Consider the following 19,907-nt stretch of genomic DNA (forward strand, 5'->3'; position numbering starts at 1 on the left):
TGCCCACCTTATTAATCTATCGTATATGGAATCGCTTTCACTCTCGCCCGCGCCGATACCGCAGTACACGCGGATTGCAATAACATCGCGGATAATATACGGAATCGTTACCAAGTTATGGAACTAAACGCAAGACTTCAATTTTCCAGTTGAACGCTCTCGATACAGGCGCAGTCAGTCTGCGACGTGGCTGCGTATGAATTGGTAAGGAACGTTGATCTGTCTTATCGTACTGACATAACTGTCAATAACAGCCATGAATAACAGCACATGGGTGGCTATTAGTCAACCATCCGGGACCGTCGTGTTTCCCCTTATTGCTATATGTCAACACAGCACACCGCCACTCCAGTTGCGCTTCTCTACGCAAAAATTCTGCATCGAATTAACGGAAAGGAAGCGTTAAACCGGTTTTAACGTGGCGTCAAAACGAAAAACTGGTTTTAACGTGGCGTTAAAACGAAAAATGTAGAATAAGAAAAATATTGGCGAGTGCCACTTTTTTTTAATGTGGCCCGAATCAGACACCATAGAAAAATGTGCAAAATGAGTCATAAAAATGGCAAGAAATTCGTGTTTGTTAAGAAAGTATTATCATAGGTTAGGACTGGTTGACAGCACACAATGAGTGGGCAACAGACAATCCTACAACGCGTCTCGACCAGACTGGACCAAAATGTCAAACATCCAACCGACACAAAGTGCAATCAGTTAGAAAATAATATTGTAAAATGTTAAATAGCAAAGGTTATTCTCAATCTATACGAGTACGGAAGATGTTGAAAAGGGCAAAATGTGCAAATCGTTGTTGTTAAAAGAATACGGGATGGACTCGCAAAGACGAATTGCTGTAGCAAAAATTGCATTAATACCCGCAGGACATTTCCGTTCAGAAAACTTTTTACCGAGTACAATTAAAGATTAGAGACTGTTATTTTAAAGAGCCTAATGACGGCACTTTTCTTTCGTATAGAAATTTCTTTCTTTTCTTTAGATAATTTTCTTACTGGCTGTAAGAAAAGCCCCCGATACGCATTTACGGTGTACCACAAAGTAGTTGTTTTCAAACGATAATTTCTGTACCCTGGAGAGAGTCAGATCTATCTTACACGAGTCTAGACTGAAAGTCTATCCTCCGAAATTGAGCCGCGGATAATGTGTTAGCCATGGTCATTTTCTTTATCCCGGGGATTTCCGAGGTATTTGAGTTGTGACAGGAATTACAGAAACAGACAGGGAGAAAGAGAGAGAGGCGACGATAGTTCGAAGGAAAAAATACGCTACGCCAAACGATGATCACAGATACCGATTGATTTATTGACGTCAGCAACAAAAGCTTTCGAGCATCAGCAACTGCAGCGTCAATACCCGACAAATCGATCAACGCGGCCGTTAACAATCCTCTCCCCCCTTAAGATACGACTTTTACTTGAAGTAAGTGGTAGAATATATTTCTCGTTAGTGTAAATCGTGCAAATATATCATAGATCACGTGTTTACTGGGCACTGATTATCTCGGGCTATTCGCGATCCCGACGTGTGGCAAAGGAAAATGTATTACTTCCGCTTATAGAGCGGATGTACACTTGCGTGCAATTCTGGATAGGGATCCATAATTCTGGACTCGGTAGCTCGACAGTTCGGGACCCGTTTCCTCATTTTCTGGACTCAGTTCCACAGTTCTGGGGACAATTGCACAGTTCTTGACCCAGTCTCACGGTTCTGGATCCAGTTCCATAATGGACCTTTGAAAAAGGCCTATTGAGGTAACTCTAACTGACAACTAATAAATATTGATGTCTGATTAGGGAAAGCTATCTACTAAATTATCAACAGAATGAAGAAACCAAATTGATTAGACTGCGCCAAGTCAGAATCAATTTCAGACCAAATTATCCACAAATAAAAGCTTTTTTGATGTTGATTGCCGCTTTTTGCTAGGTCTAATTTCTAGGTGTAATGAAGTGTCGTTTTGAGTTCGCATTTCGCAGGGTTTTTGACACGTTAAAACCATTACAAACATGTTTATATACATTACCTTACGCGTTATCTATGGGGTTCTGTGTGAGTCGATGTGCGCTACGAATTTTGGCATTTATTTTGTAATTAAATGTATTTCATGACTCATATTTAATTTTTGACGGATTTCAATAATCATTTTCTCGAGGATGTGCACAACGTCATCAATATATTTGGGCTAGATTGGTTGCCGGTCAATCTAATTCAATTATCGATATTCAAATCCGAAATAGCTTTATTGAACCTTAATATTATATGATAATTTATCTTGTATTATATATTGTCGACAATATCAAGCAACATATATGTATATGTGCGTTATGTTTCGCCTATATAGGTGTCAATAAACCTTCCAACTAGTTTTCTTGTTCACACGCGCATATGGCCTACCGATGTATGTTACTTGTGAAATCTGATAAACTAATTCCAGCTACCGCCTTGTCCGTACGTATATACATAAAACGTTCGTCTGTCTGCCGTCGTATATTTTCGCGACATGCGTTTTTCGACTAACGAGATTCGATATATCTAACGAGCAACTTTCTTGATCTTCTTTGTCGACATTTTTATTAGATGATGATCCCTACATAATATAGTTTATGTTACCGTGTTGCTATTAGTTCAAGGCGGCTGGGTTTCACCATTACCAACAAGCGAATGCAGTCTTTTGGAAGTTGACATCCTCTCTTTGCCGATTGTATTCGTTGCCTTATTTCGTTCTTATTAGTTTCAGCGCTTCTTTCTGTTTGTATTTCAAGTCACTGGATTTGTCTGTCGTCGAGTTTCCGCGATGGTTATCTGACTGACGACGAGCGCGAGTATAGCAATCGCCGGGTTGCGTTGGTCTATATATAAATACAACAGCGACATTACAACATCGCGTATTCATTAAAGCACTAATAGGGGTAATAATGATAGTAGTAATATTCTCTATATTAATACGTCACGTTCACACATAAAAGACGTCCCCGTTCACATTTTGTATCCCCCATGTTCGGCGTGATTTCACGGGCTGTATTAACAAACCATATAATCATCATTTCGATTCTGAGCCGTCTGAGACGGAGAGAAAGATGAGAAAAGGGAGATGGAGAGGGAGAGGGGAGAAAGGAGAGAGGGAAAGAGGAGGAGAAAAAGGAGAGAGGAGACATGACAGAGGAGGGGGAGAGGGAAGAGAGGGGAAAGAAAAGGGGATATGTAAAGAGGAAAGTGAAGAGAATGGGGAGAGAATGGGGAGAGAGGAGAGCCCGGGGAGAGAGACGAGGCTAAGGAAAGAGGGGAGAGGAGAGAGAGGAATGCCCGGGGAGAGAGAGGAGAGAGAGGAAAGAGGGGAGAGGAGAGAGAAGAATGATGAATGCCCGGAGAGAGAGGGATAAGAGAGTGGAAAGAGGGGAGAGGAGAGAGAGGAATGCCCGCGGAGAGAGAGATGAGCGAGAGTAAAGAGGGGAAAGGAGAGAGAAGAATGCCCGGGGAGAGAGAAGAGAGAGATGAGAGTGGAGTGATTATGGTTTGTAGAACTAGCCTCGTCCATTTGTATCAAACGATTTATCATCGTGATTCTTGAGATTAATGAGTAACATCAGAAAACCTAATCTCACCCGACGTCTAATGACCACATGTGTCGTGGTGAGGCTTGATTGTGCTGAATATGAGTGAGTGGGTGTGGATGGATTAGCGAGAAACCGTCTATCTGCAACGGTTACGTCTCTTGGATCTTGTCAGTAAGAAGTTGATTATGCTTGCAACTTTTTTGATAGAGAATTTGGCCTACATTTCATCCCACATATAGGTCTATATATGGGCGTAGGCCAACCTTTCTGCGCTTTTAGTCACTTAATATGATCAGGTATAGACCTATAGTGTGTTCAAAAAAAGTGAACGCCGCTTTGTATTTTTTCAACGACGGATAAACTGCATTTATTGGGAATTTTCATAGAATAACCGTAGGATTTTAACAACATGTCCACGAAATATCTTAGAGATCGGTTGCGAATCGTATCATAAAACGCAATATAAAAACTGCACAATTCAAGAATATGAATTACTAGCTCAAGGAAACATTTCGACTTAATTCCTTATCTCCTAGTGTCGCGAGCACGAATGAAGATATAGGATAGAGAAATATACCCCGGTTGTTTTTTTTTACCAACATGATAGATGAGTTACTGACTCTGCAGTCGGGTATCTCTAAATTAGGAGTTCTCTCTAAATTAATCCTATTTAATTCCATATATTTGATTGATTCGCCGAATGTTCGACGAGGTTTTATATTTCGTGCTCTCGTTCGGGTCGTACGTGATTTATGAATTGCTAAATCAAATACGCAAATTAAATCGTTGACTGGTAGGTAGAATGCGCGTACACAGCGGTTACTGCACGCTCGTCGCTGTCGATATCAGAAAGGAAAGATTATCTTCTTTTATCAGTTGAAATGCGTGCACACACTTTGTCATGCCATCGATCATTCGGATTTTTCGCATGCGCAACGAAGACATTCACAACAGCCCCTTCCATCTGGCAACAGCAGCAGCCAGTATACCGTCGCGGTATCCATTTATCATTATTCCCTCATTTAAAAGTCACCAGTCGTCCATCTTACTTTTTCTCATCCTTTCTGCTGAACAGATTTTTGCTATTTAAACGTCGCGACGAGCCGTTACCATCAGTCAAAAACTACTGTGCCGCTTGTGTCCTGAAATAAGAGAGCAGCAATCGGCTTTCTTCGTCTCAGATTCTTGCCATAAGACTTTTGCGAATTCCTTCCATTTGGCAACTGCTCATTTGCCGATGCGACCAACATTGCCACCCGACCATGTTCGCTCTATATTGGTGAAGCAAACACAACCCATGCGTCTTATCTTATATATTATATCTTATATCATCTTATCTAGTCTACTCATAGACTTTTGCCATTTGATTTTTTTGGTAATCGTTCCATCAGCTCAACTGTCGTCACAACCGGTATTGCCACAATCTTTGATCGGTAACCATCATTCTAAAATAGTATCTTTTGATACCGCGGAATGTGATCTTCTGTTATACGTGTGTGGTCTACGAAACGTCGATATTCTGAACCCAAACTGAAAGTGACTCCGGCTGTTCGCGATTCTGTTTAGAACCGCCATAGATATCGAGTTGTCTCTCAATAAGATACCGTTTTAGGTTTCTCGGATGCAAAGCACACGTCAGATGTAATGCACTGCTTTCTCCATAATCGGAACAACATCCAAACATCTGACGCTTCCACATCACCAAGAAATCGATCGAAGAGACCTGGATCTAGTTCTACCAGCTGTGAGTTAGAACAGGGATCATCCTCACCCGGTAGGGATTCGAACCTGATGGCATCGAGACTTGCCACGGTACGAAACCTTGCCACACTAGACCGAGTGTGTAGCTACACGCGCAGCTTAGATGATGTCTCGTTAGAATATCCCGTTTTATTTTAGCCCGGGTTTTCCGCATATATACTAGTTCTTCCGTAGAATTTACCGCAGCGATTATACAACGAGCAATCTCATTGGTGCCGCAAGTTTTCGCGCGGCAAAGCTGCGCATGTACCTGCGCACCCGGTCTACTGTGGCACGGCTTCGTGCCGTGGCTGAGTGTAGCGATGCCATCAGGTTCGAAACCCTGCCAAGGGATGATGGCTAAAATCAGTTCATTCACAATCGGAATGTCTAGCGAGTCCGGCGACGAACACTGGACAGAACCTGGCGATCAAACATTAGCGGACTAGTTAGACTGTTTCATCATATGGTTCGAGATATTTCAAAGTGAATTTGCTTGTGATCGATCGCTAGTTATTTTCTCCCCGAGCGTCCAGTAATAGATCATGTTGTTGGAGGTATCGTTCCGTGTCATTGTCTACTTCCAGGTCGTACCCGTTCAACTCGCAGCTCGTCTGCACCTTCTGCACGTAAAGAGCCATAACTAGCCTAAAATCTGCAGCGTACGGGCTTAGTTTTTATCCCGCGCAAGCCCGTAGCCAGGATTTTGAAAGGGGTGTTCTTAAATTTAGAAGAGGGGACTTTGACATGTTTTGTATCATTCAAAAGCAAGTACCGCCAGACACGCCCAAAAATCCTTACTATTCTCCAAGCATCTAGTGAATATTTTACTCACACTCAAACGTCAGTCATTGGCATCGTATTGTGTTTCTACTAATGCTAGTAGGATATTCGTTTATAACTGTTACCAGAAGATGTGAAAATTTGAATCAAAAATTTTATTCTAATGAAATTATAAAGGGCACTTTCTAAAAAGGGGCGTTCGTTCGTACGGGCCTGCCGCGTATAGCCACGATTGACCTGATCTTCTGCCTGCCAGATATATAGATAGTTCTTAGGTTATCTTCATCGGAGAGAGATGAGATTGCGATTTCCCTAATCCTTCTTAAGAGGGAAAAACGTCTTCGTTAGGTTCCGCGGCAGGTTGTGCGCGGCGGGCGGTCCGGTAATCCGTTGCGTCAATATTCTGCTACAGCTGTATCGCAGTATACGTAATACAACGCGAATAATCAGCAAACACAAATTAATTGCCCGGTGAAAAAATCGGTGTGGTGAACAACTGCTCCAAGAAGTGACGATTTCTATACGAAAAGTTTTTACAGGATGTCGCATTTTGTTCTTACGATAGAACTCGCTTCATTCGGACGACTATGGATTGCGCCCAGATTTCTTCGAATTAAGTAAAACCAGAATTATGAAATATATGATAGTTTACATGGTTCCGGGTTAAATGGAGCAAATATTTCAATGCGAATCAAGTGGAAATCCGGATCGAGAAATCCGAATCGAACGAGGTCTAATTGTAAAATTCTAAAATTTTAAATTCGGATAAAATCGCGAGTAAACAACTGTTGACAAATTACTGACGTTCATGCGAAGTTGTGTTGCCCAAATGCCTATATGTTGCCCTATATGTTGTATCGAGCATGCCCTATATCGTCTCTCCGTATTGGCCCATATTTCACATATATGACCTTCGTTGAAAATATGGCGGTGGTGTTACTGCTAATGAATTTATATTCAATTCCCCGCTCTCCGAATATCCATCGCGCTGCCCGACGAATCTATATTTTAACCACCGAAACGAAGACTAATGTCGCGAACAAGTATTTTATATTCCGACGGAGATAGCGGTGTATGCGCGTTGAGCACGCTGCGGAACCGAAACAGAGAAAAATGCCAGAAAAGATAATGTAGTAATTGATGTGATGTATTCCGTGTTCGCCAGAGCGTTTGCGTCCGAGAGACGCCGCTGAGAAAAATCTCAAATTATCTGCAGAAATATTCGCTTAATTATGGCTATATTTGTTAGATTTTAGCTTTAAATTCTTCGAATTTTGCGAGTTTACATCCGAAATTTTGGTATTTGAAAACGATATTTCTAAAGATAGAATGCAGAATTATAGATATTTCTAAAACTCTTAATTCTTAATTTAATAAATGAATTAATTCTGTTCACTCTGATTTAAAAAAGAAAAATGAAAAAAAGAATTCGTGCGTATGATTCTGATATTCCGATCCACTCGAGATGGATATATATTCAAACGCGTTAGAAATCTTTTTTCAGATTCCAGAGGAGATATCTTTTTTTCCTAAATGTTCGACGATCGTGATAAAAAAACAGTACTTACCCCGCGCGCATAATAATAAGAATTCGCATATCAAATAAGCTAAGGTAATCCAGATGCGTTGTTGAACCATGATAAACGATAGTTATCATCATCCATATCAGAGCAATACGCGGATTATCGATACCGATACATCGCACTTATCATTTCTAATCAACAGATCGATGAATATTGCGTGCGCTGGTGACGCGCGACACGTGTGTGAATTTCAAATTCCAATAACGCGTCAGTTCGCGCGAGCTGTGAGCGCAGTTGTATGTTCGCTGGTATTGAAATGTATATTATTTCTACTATTACGAATAGTCAGATATTTAGGATTGTGTGTCGGTTTTAGAAGAGAACTGCGGTCTCGAGAGGTTTTCAAGCACTTGTAGTCTAATGGAGGTACACGCAAGCACACCGGTACCGCATCAAGTCTCGCGACTCTCTCTCCCTCATCCCAATCTAAACCCGCCTATCCGTGCACGCAGAGTATTATATTACTAGATAATATTCTCTTTTCGTTTTATAAGTCGCTTTTTTGTTGTTACATTTACCGCGTCTGCTTAGTCTGAAATATCGATAGATTCCCAGACGGTTTCTAACTCATCATCCATTAGTTTCTGATCCCTTCCCGAGAAAAACATCGACATCAAGTATTTCGATGATAAGTTGCCTCCGTCTACATTAGCGCGCAAAACGTGCCGCTCTCAAAGCGATGTTGGTCTTTCTTCGGTAAAAAACACATTGAACCTTTACACGTCATATCGCTTCTATTGTTTTGTATTTCTTCGAATTCATTGCGCAAATTCTTCACTGTATTATGTTCTCGATAGATTTGTTAGCGTCGTGGAAATACTTTCAGCTATAAAACGTCTCAACATTTCGTCAATTTAATTCAATTACTCATTCTTATTTCTTTATCGCGTATTTTCTGTAAATTCGTTTTCGGCATAGACAGATCAGTTTCAAATTCTCGTATGTGTCTCGTCAATGACAGAACCGCGCACTATGTAAAACCGCAGTCCCGTTGTCGAGACTTGGTCTTAAATCTCGAGATTGGTTTTAAGCTGTCAGATGGTCTCATACTGGTCTTAAATCTAAGCCACGACTATGGAATTCGGAAACATATATAAGTCTACGAAGAAATGGATGTTTTCTCCGGTCCCTAAGCGCTGGTTCGTAGCGCTGTAGCCGTCACGGTTTTCGCACTATCGTGAACAGAATGTCTTTTCTGTTGCAGTGCGACTCGACTATATTAGGATGCGGACGTCCACGTTCTGAATAACTGCAATCCATCAAGTTGTTTAGAACGATTTCTCTTGTGTCTGCCACGGATCTGATCATATCAGAAATGTCGCGCTGAAACTCCTGTTTTCGAAGGTCACAACTTCATTCCGCATAGCCGTGTATTAGCAAATTCGATCATGATATCTAGAATGATATTGGCCTTGAAAATAGAAATAATCCACTCAGATGGAATCGATCCTATTCGGATGGGATAAGATTATGAATTTGTATAGTGTCCTGTTAATAATCAAAGGCGCTCTCCAGAAACAGGTGATGACTTGAACAGAAATGTCTTGAGCTGTCCGAATGCTGGGAGAGAGTCAATATCACGGAGGTGTTGGGGTAGGGCATTTCACATAAAGGCTGCACGTTCCAAATGCCCGTCTGTCAAATGTCTAATTATGACGGTGTTTTTTTCTTCCTTGAATTGAACGGAGGTTTTCTTCATTGATACAGCGAACGTAGCCGCGACGTGCAGCTGATGACAGTTCCGGTGTGACAACGGGTTAAAGTGTAAATATCACGGATGTGTTGGCGTATTAAGGTATTCCAAATGATTGGTGCCAATGCCCAAAACACACGTTCGCCAAATTCATATATACGATAAATATATACGATCTAACAGAGAGAACGGATGCTTTGTTATCGTACATAGGCTTAAATCGAATATTGCGTTTGTTTTGTAGTAGTTTGTCGTCGTGTTTGTAGCTGTTATAATCTGTAAGAACTCCGCCGTAATCCAGACTGTTGTCCGGTGTGTAAATCACTTCCGCCGGTACCTAGATAACAAGCACATTTATAAACGAGCTCATCAGGAGCCGACGTTAAATTTATAGCAGTCTCGTACTGGTGATAGAGTAGTACTGATAGGCCTAAAGCCGCACTCTCAAATCTATCTAATTAATACATGTGATTGATTCATTGTGATACAGCTTTCAATCGCGGCAACTACTACATGTTTTTATGGATTTGGACGGAGCAAACTCGACTCGGGCTGAATCTCGTCGTAAATCTCTATGACCTTAGGTTTCGTTCACTGATTGATTACAAATTACATTTGTATTACATTTCGGTTTTATAACTCAAATTCAGTGCCTTGATGAAAAGATAAATGGTCTTAATGGTCTCACAAGACGAACTGCATTTATGATGATTCGCAGGAATGATTTCGAAAGGGTTTTCGCTGATTCGCCGTATAATCTACTAATGATTTGCATTATATTCTGGTTCCTCACCCAATCCTTCTCTCTACAACTCTCTCTCTCTCTCTCTGTATCTCTCTCTAAAAGTGCGATTCAAAAGAAAATCGATGAAATAAGTTCAAATAATCAACGAGGTTTGGACCCACCTAGTGATCTAATGATATGATATATTCCATGGGTCATTGTCAGTTCAGTGATGAGCGCCATCCTGATGGTCATCAATCAAGTGGTGAGTTACCACATCGTTGTGGTCATCATCGGGTCATTTCGACGTATTGACTATTGAAGGTCGTTTTGTAAAATGAATAATCGATAAACCCGCGAAAATCATAAATAGTTTTAAGAAATTCAATATACGTTTTCTGGGTTTATTGGGGCCATGTGTAATCTCGGGAAAGCCGTACAGTGTACCAGTTCATGCAAAAAACCACGAAGATACATCTGGCCCGCAGTATCACCGCTGAGTTAAACCGTCTTGTTACTGCTATTGTTGATTTTTCACTTAATCATTAATGTTTCACTTTAAATCAACAATCGTGAATTACCAATTTTCTAAAGGGATAGTTTTCAGTTTCTATTTTTTTTTCTCGTAGCGCACAGGATATAACAAAAATCCCTCGTTTTCGCTCCCAGGATATTCGATAACATTATAGACTTAAAGTAGACTAAAAACGAGGACTTGACGAGGTATATGATTATCTCTCTGTAGCCCCGGGGGATTCGACCTACTGCCGCTTCAGCTGCTGCTGCTGGTGCTGCTGCTACTGGTGTGACAGGAGTGACAGCTACACAGTGACAGAGCGATCACAACCTCACAGAACACCCAAACATGTAACAAAATCCAAATATCGTATCGAATCAGACCCAACGCCACCGACCGGATATTACTATTTACTGGCCACGACATTGTGGACTTTTTTGCGGTGAAATGCATCGGCTGCTGCTGCAGTAAATATTAGTTAATGCTGTTTGACACTTCTAACGATTTTTACTGCTCTCAGAGAGCAGCATGGTTGGGATATACGCTCCAAATAATGCAGTTCCGGTGTAAACCATCAGATCGCTTAGACGGCGCTTCGGATTTGAATTCTGATCATTCGCTGGATATTTCAGATAACTGTAAAGTGTTTCCGAGCGTAAAAGCAAATTGATATGACCACCACGCATGAACCGTCTATCAGAGCGTATATAATATAGGCGTTTTACAGTGATGGAGTTCGTATAATGACCCGAGATGTAATGAACTCCCCAAGTCTTTATTACACCGTCTGTAAAATCATGAACCGATTTTGTAACTGTTTTTGCTGTAAGAGTTTACATTTTCTGGTCATCAGCCTTTGCATCTGTAGCATTTTTTCTTCATTTCAACCTTGTCTCATTTTATGTGAAGTACAAATATTGAATTGTGTTGTGAAATACGTATATCATGAAAAGGTATTATGTCACCACTGTGCTTTGTTTTCAATACGAGAACAGGGGTGGATCCAGCGGTGAATTTTGAAGAAATTGTCCCAAAAGGGCACTTTGACGTCCAAAAAGGCAATATCAGTTGTACCCCAGCGAAATGTATGAATCATCATTGTAGACCAAATGAAAAGGGCGCTGAAAAAAAAAGATTGATGGACTATTACAAGTCTCACGAGTGCCCCTGGATCCGCCGCTGGAGAACTATGAAATATATACGTCCGTGATACGTACAGATACCGACACCAATAACAAGAGTTAAGATGAGACGTTTCATTCCTTGTCATCTTACAGTAAAATGAATTACTCACATGAACTTATATATATATATATATATATATATATATATATATATATATATATATATATATATATATATATATATATATATATATATATATATATATATATATATATATATATATATATATATATATATATATATATATTCACAGTCTGTGCAATTAGGTTTAGTGTAAATGTGCGTGAGATTATTACACGGTTTCAGACCGGAATTTGTCTGGCTATTCCAAATGCGCGCATAGTAGTCATATATATAAGTGGCTTTATTCGGAGAGCAACGGAAAGAAGGTTTACCACCGAGTGACAAGCCTTGAGGAGCTGAATGTTTCAACCTCGGTTGGCTATCACTTCCCCGGGCTACACTTAGAGAGATGCTATATGTACCGAAAGAGTGCATGATAATTTGGTCGGGGTTCCATGGACACTTCCGCATGTGTACATATGGCTGTATCTGATTATATACACACTTCGGTAACAGAGGCGACGACTTCTCATGAGCTTAGATTTACGGCGCTTTCTATCGCGTTTGGAAACCATTTCTCTGAACGTGATATTTGCGCGTATAACATGTTTTCTGTAGTCATGAGTAGTCCATTTAGCTAATATATCAACTGGACATTTTCCACCTGGAGAAATATAATGAATAAGGCAAGATATGCTGCCACTGTCTGTCTGGTGTGTCGGTCTATGTCTGTACGTCTGAGCCATTTCATTTCTAGATAGAAAAATACTTCCGGCGTATTACGAGTAACTAAACTTATCATCAGCATAAAATTGCGTTCAGAAACTACGTAGTTCAGTCATATTATCCGAACTCCCTTCTTGTTGAGTGGCTTCGAGACACGAAATTATCCTCATCTATCGTGTTTACCCTAGCGATAGATTTTTTTTCTCCGTTGAGAATGATCGACTGAAGTCTGTGCAAGCGGCGGCGGCGGCGGCGGCCAAGAGTTTCGTGTACGTAACTTTCCGAGAATATATTCATTATTTATTTTTACGCTCTCGCTAGGAATTTGATTCGCTGTGATTTTCGGTCGTTGATTAATAAGTAAAACTAAATCCGCGTCGACAATTCTGACAACAGACTAGATGATGGGTCGAGTCGGTGTGGTGACCCTCCGGGGTGAACAGTATCAATCACTGTTGACTATATATCCTGTCTATGATATCAAGGGTTTCTTGAATAAAATTGTGATGATAGTCTTTAGACGAAACGTTGCTCGAAATATTTATATTTGTGGGATTTCTCTCGAATATAATAACATCATAATGCCTGATTCGATGTGGTCCATTCTTATAGTGACTCCGATAGCCGCAAAGCTGCCATATCGTTGGTCGTAAGCCTTTATAATCGGATGGGCTTGAAAATATCCGAGCGTGAAACTAAACCACTGACTATAGGCTGGCATCAACGTAAACCCATGGGTTTACCCAATTGAAAATGAATGCAGTGATATGCCAATGTTGAAACAGCAAAAGGAAAAAAATTAGCTATTTGTCATCAAGAGGAAACAAAAACAAATGGTTTTGGTTTTGGTCTAAATAATGCGTACAAGCTGGCCTGACTTCGAATGTCGAAACCGTTCCGAGATCTCGGTCAGACCGGACGCTAAGATTAAGATCGGTATTGGGTGATGGTGTTTGTATTCGATACTGAATCTGGCGTGCAGCGCGCAGCGCGTCGGGTTATCCAATACTCTACCAATAATGACAGGCAATAACTGTTCGACTCCGGATAATTCTCACCTTTCCACTTTACTACCACTTCATGTGTCGTAAAACCGATTGATTGCCGGCGAACTTGAGAATGTTTAGACATCACTTCCGTATTGCATCGGGCCGACGAGACGAACGGAAAACCGTAATTTCGCACGTACACGCGTGACATAAAAAGTGCATAAAAAACCCCAAACACAGGTGCAGTTTAAAACGTGTTGAATATAGAAAACAACACGAGAAATTTGCATTCCATCATCGTTAGCTTATGTATTACAGCATTTACAATTGGTTCCCAACGCCTTGAAAAATTGACTGACCTTCTTTTTCAGTATAATCATAAACGCGAGAAATCCCACAATAATGAAGCAAAAAATGCAAAGATCTTGAATAGAAATGTATATGTATTTGAGCGACGTTTCGGCTAAAAGCTTTTAGCCATCATCAGGCGTACTGAATCAGAATGGATTGACGAGATATTTATACAGAAATGTAACAAAGGAACTAAGTGAGTGATTAAAAGTTGTATACAGATAAAAGTGATTAAAAACAAAGATCGGATAACAATAGTTAAGAACGGAGTAAGTAATTGACAAACTAGGGGTAAAATTACAAGATGAAGTAATTCAAACAGAAAGCCCTAAACATTAATCATATTCATTGCTCGCCGGTCTTAACAAAATTCGTTTATGATAAAAATAATTCGTTCTTGTATCTAATATCATTTTCCTGTGAATATCAGTTTGCTTTTCGAAAACACTATTCCTCCCGAGCATTCAAAGCTATTTCTCACAAAATTATTGAAAGTATGGATAAACGTGAAATTACTGTTGGGATATTTTTAGATTTGTCAAAAGTCTTTGATTCAATAAGTTACGGACAGGAAAAGACAGTTGTTATTAATAAACATACCTCATCCCTTATAGTTCAATCATTCTTGGAATGCCGCACGGGTCCCGTCTTAGAACCGTTTTTCTCCTCCGTGAACCGAGTGGCGATACGTTTCATGAAATGAAAAAGTCGCCGATTTTCATATCCGTGGTCTTACATCCGTTACTTTGGAATCCTATGAGCCAGATAAAAAAAAAAACATGTTCAGTGTCTTTACGTACAGGAGTTAGGCCACGATCGGATTTGACGCGTTTTGACGGATATTTCTATGTTGTTTTGACGGCTTAAAAAAGAAAAAGTCATGCTTTGGATAATTCATTTTGACAGTATGGGGCGGCTATATGTATATACGTACTATTAGAAGTGGCTTGAAAATCGTTTGTAAACGCAGATTCCCCTAAAAATGAATTTAGCTGCCCCTATTTATAACGATCGGATATATCTGTGAACTAAAACATTTTCTTATTACGCACAATACAATACAATACGGACATTACTTTGAACCCGTCCTGGAATCATTCAATGATATTTTCATATAGTTTTAGGTAACTATTCTAGTTTTTAACAAAACAATCACATGCCTATCTTTTTATACAGTGGCAGAAAAAAATTAATTCATTAACATTTTTGAATGATCATTCATCAAAAATATTTAATTAATTTCCACTTCTTTCTTCGAGAATTTTCTCGGAATCCGGGCGCGCAGAGGTATAACGTTTTTTTTGGCACAAATGGATATCAAATTCCCCAAAACTAGATTGCTACAAAAACCTAAATACTGAATTTACCATGACACCAGCCTTAATGGATTTTTCGCTACCAAAACTGTATAGAACCAAAATTTGTAAATCTAGGATAAGTAATCATAGTTGTAGTAGTAGTAGTAGTAGTATCCGTTTGGGACTCTGGTCTCTTAGACCTTGACCTCTTCTAGCGTAAAAATTAATACTGCAGCTTTGGTTGGTGCGCAGTTTTGTATATTCGTAAATCGATGCTCTGTCCGCTTACTATTCCGTTTCCACTAGCGTTTTTTATAACACAATTCTAAAAGTTTCATAACACACGTAACATATATTCAGAGTTTAATCCTTATAGGAATACAGCTTCGGGTGCGTACTCCAATTGTCTGTCAAGCCTGACCTTAAAGCAATCCACCGGCGGTGCACTAACAACTTCTAACGGTAGCGAATTTCAGATCTGGATCGTTCGAAAGCTGAAAAAGCATTTTCTACAGTTTAATTTTGCTCTTGACAGAAACAATTTAAATGGATGACCGCGAGTTCTAGTGGACAGTACCCTGGGTAGAAAGTTTGGTGGGGAGGGACATATACCATGTACATATTTATACGTGTTGATTGCATCACCCCTCATTCTTCTATAAGCCAGGGTTGGAAGTTTGTTTTAGGCGCTGTTCATAAGATAAATTCTGTAATCGGGGAACCATCCTAGTCACTCTCCTTTGGACTACCTCAATAGCGTCAATATCCTTATGATACTGAAGGCCCATACTACCTTAGCATACTCTAATATCGGTCGAATTAGGGCCTTATGCAGAGGTATCAGTGTATCCTATTCTAGATAGACGTATGTGTTTTTAATGGCTGATAATGTTCTGTATGCTTTGTTCACTACATTTCGAACTTGTGATTCAAATATCAATTTATTGTCGACGTCTACCCCTAAGTCTCTCTCACGCTTGATTTCCTCCAAAAGTAAGTGGTTTCCATCAGCATCAATCATGTGGTACCTATCCGGTGGGTTTCTACCTATTCTCATTACTTTGCATTTGGCCGTTTGAAATCCCAGCTGCCATTTGTCAGACCATTCTGTCATTCTGTCAATATTTGCCTGTAAATTCCTACAGTCTTTGATTTTTTTGATGATGTTATATGCTTTAGTGTCATCTGCAAACATACCCACGCAACAATCTAACACATCTGGCAAATCATTGATATAAATAACAAATAATATTGGACCCAAAACCGATCCTTTGGGTATGCCGCTAGTGACAGCCGCTGATGCTGACGACTGACCGTTAATAATCACTTTTTGTTTTCCACCTGACAGAAAATTATTAACCCATAGACATACCTCGTCCGATAGCCCGTAACTATGCTTCTTTTTCAAAAGTCGTTGGTGTGGGACTCGGTCAAACGCCTTTGCAAAATCCGTACAAATGACGTCTACACTTTTTCCCGAGTCTAGGGCTGTTGTCCAGTTATTAAGTGTTTCCAGCAAGTTCGTCACGCAGTTTTTTCCTTTGACAAAACCATGCTGATGATGACTGATCAAACCATTGGTTTCTAAATGCTTCATGATCTGATCTCTTATGAAGCTTTCCATTACTTTTGAGCAGATCGATGTATAAGACTAACTGGTCTGTAGTTTACACCCTCGGCTCTATTTCCCTTTCCTTTGTATAATGGGGTCACGTTGGCTTCTTTCCAGTCATTTGGTACTGTTGTCTAAACTCTTGCGAAATATGAGTGTTAAGGGTTCCGCTATATAGTCGAAGCCACTTCCTTCAGCCAGTCTTGGATGCAGGTCATCTGGTCCCATACTCTTGAACACGTTTAAGTTTGATAGTTTTTTCCACTGCCTTGGTTGTAATTGAATGTGCTGGAAAGGTGCCAGAATCTGTCTTTTTGCGGTTCAGGGACGATTGTCAGGTTTTCTTATGTAAACGCTTTAACAAACTGATTATTTAGCAATTCTGCTTTCTCTATCTCATTACTGACCTTAACCGATGTGCCTGGGATAAAGAGATCAGGTACAGATGACTTAGCTTTTGTTTTGGACTTGGCGTAAGCCCAAAAATCCTTCGGGTTAGTCTTAACTGATGTAGCCAATCCGTGCATTCATTCTTAACCTCTGTTCTGGTTTCCTTGTACTCCATATAATTCGCTCGCGACCTGTCGGCCTTGTATTTCTTAAACAAACGACGTTTTGTCTTTACCTTGTGAATAATAGTTCTGGATAGCCACTTCGGTTTACTCTTATTATTTCGATTCCGTCGTTTCGGGGTATACTTTTCGCTACATCGATGAAGGCATACCTTGAAAAATATCCAACTCCCGGCAACATCCAATTTTTGTATCCGATCTGTCATGTTGGCTTCTACAAGTTTTTTATTTATTGCGCTGTAGTCTGCAGAATCGTACATTAGCCTCACAGTATTAGCGCTTCTAGATGAGTTAGAAGAAAATGGAGTATTTATTTCGAACAGAAGAACATTGTGGTAGCTGGCAAATGGTCTATCTCCCCGATAATATTTTCGTCACTTACCAAAACTAGGTCTATGAGATTCTCTCTTTGTCCGTACATATATCTTGTCGGTTCCTGTACCATCTGCTCTAGCAGATTATCCCTCATCACATCGAGGAACCTTGCTTCAATATGTGGGTGTTTATGAGTGGTTGATGTATTGGACCAATCTATACCGTGGAAGTTGAAGTCACCCATTATATAATCGTTTTCTTACCTGATTTCATATTGCTATTTATTATCTCAAGTAGTTTCGCATCATTTTGCTCAGAACTATTAGGGCTTCATATACAGCCTGAACGCAGCAGACCATTTTCTGTCCTTAGATCAAACCATAGGGACTCCTGAAAATACCGACAGGAATAACCGGAATTTCCTCTTTTATATACACACAAATACCCCTGCCTTCACAATCAATGTTGCTGTAGGGTATGTTGTGTCCATCTATCTTCAGATTTTCTGCTTGTAAACTATATATTGAGTGTTTTGGTTTCACCTCGGTTACAAAAATAATATCAGGGGCATGACGTATTGTGACAACTTTTAACTCGATAATCATTGTCATTTGATAAAGCGAGGGAAGATATACCAATTTGCCGATGTGCCAACACTGTAATGCCATTAAAAATGAGTTTAATTTCGTATTAGAATGCTCACGACAAAACGAAATTAGATATGACTTAAACAGAGCATTGAGTTATATATATCCAGAATGCTCCAAATTGGGACGACCAAACCGAATTCAAAAAGCTTCTCGCTGATAAAAACTACATGGTCCAATTGGGGAATAGTTACCTAATCGTTGGTGGTAAGCCTTTTATAATCGGATGGGCATATACCAATATGTGGTTTGTGAAAATGCCCGATCGTGAAACTAAACCACAGGCAGGTTACTGGCTAATTGGGGAATACATCACTAAAGGCTTTGAAATCTTAGACTCTGATAGCTAACAAGAAACTGATATTGTTCTTATTCTTATTTTCATATTAATGTAGAATGTTTATGGCTTGTAAATACTATTTTTAAATATCACTCTGTACATCTCGACCCGAAAGGGTGTAATTAGTACAATAAAGAGATTATTGAATTATTAGTTCACGTTTTCCCCGCTAAAGTTATACAGCGGGGCAGAACTAGACGGTCAAACGCGACTAGCTAATTTACTCTGTTACTGTACCGGGCTAATATGATAAACATTGTTCATCCTATCAACGATAATGCTTCATCTAATGAGATTCTTTAAACTGATAGATACGTTAAAGCCACTTTTGGATAGAAATTCGCAATTTGTTGTATATACACGATACGGCAGCCGCCTTCTAGTGTCCGCGCGGGATGTGCGACAAATCTTTGCGCTATTTCTCTCTTCGGGGGCCACTGATGGGCGCCGCAATTCGAAATTGCGAGTTATTCGCCTCTCAGGGCAGGTTCTGGAAACCGAATGGTATTGAGTCAGTAGAAAATGAAAAGCCATTCACTAGATCGAGCTTAAACGGTGGCAAGTCAAGATGAAAAATCCAGACGAACAAAAGTTCTCATTTTGAATGCCTATCAACAACTTTATTTTATAATATATAAAGAAACTGAAGACTCTTTATGGGATTTTACAGAAAGAAATTTGTGTAGTATGTAAACATTGGAATATTTTGCATATATAGTAAAAAAACTATGGCCCCCCAATAACAACGGTTAAATACGCACATAAATACAATTCTTTTCTACAATATTGACATTTATACTGCTCAATTAGACAACTAATGTTTTTTGGAGGGAGGAATCAAGAAATGCAAATACTTTTCATCAAATTGAGCTAAGAGGGTGACAAGTCAAGATGATAGGGGAAATTCAAACCAACAAGTTTCATTCGGAATGAAATCAAACGATCCGCTCCATTTGTTCTGTTTTCTGACTGTAGTAGATCATTACACTCAGCGTTCCCGATATTCTGATCATATAAATGATAGAAACTTACATTGAAGCCTACAAACACTTGATAACGGCTCAGTGACAAATGTAAGAGTAAATGCCGGTATGCTTACCTCCGGTCGAATTATTTAGGGACAAACGACATAATTCGTCTAAACACACATCTCCGAATCTCTTGACCATTGCTTTCGTCATAAGCCTATTTTTCTTTTCA

Source organism: Tubulanus polymorphus, chromosome 11 (genome assembly GCF_964204645.1).
Source record: "Tubulanus polymorphus chromosome 11, tnTubPoly1.2, whole genome shotgun sequence".
NCBI lineage: Eukaryota > Metazoa > Nemertea > Palaeonemertea > Tubulaniformes > Tubulanidae > Tubulanus > Tubulanus polymorphus.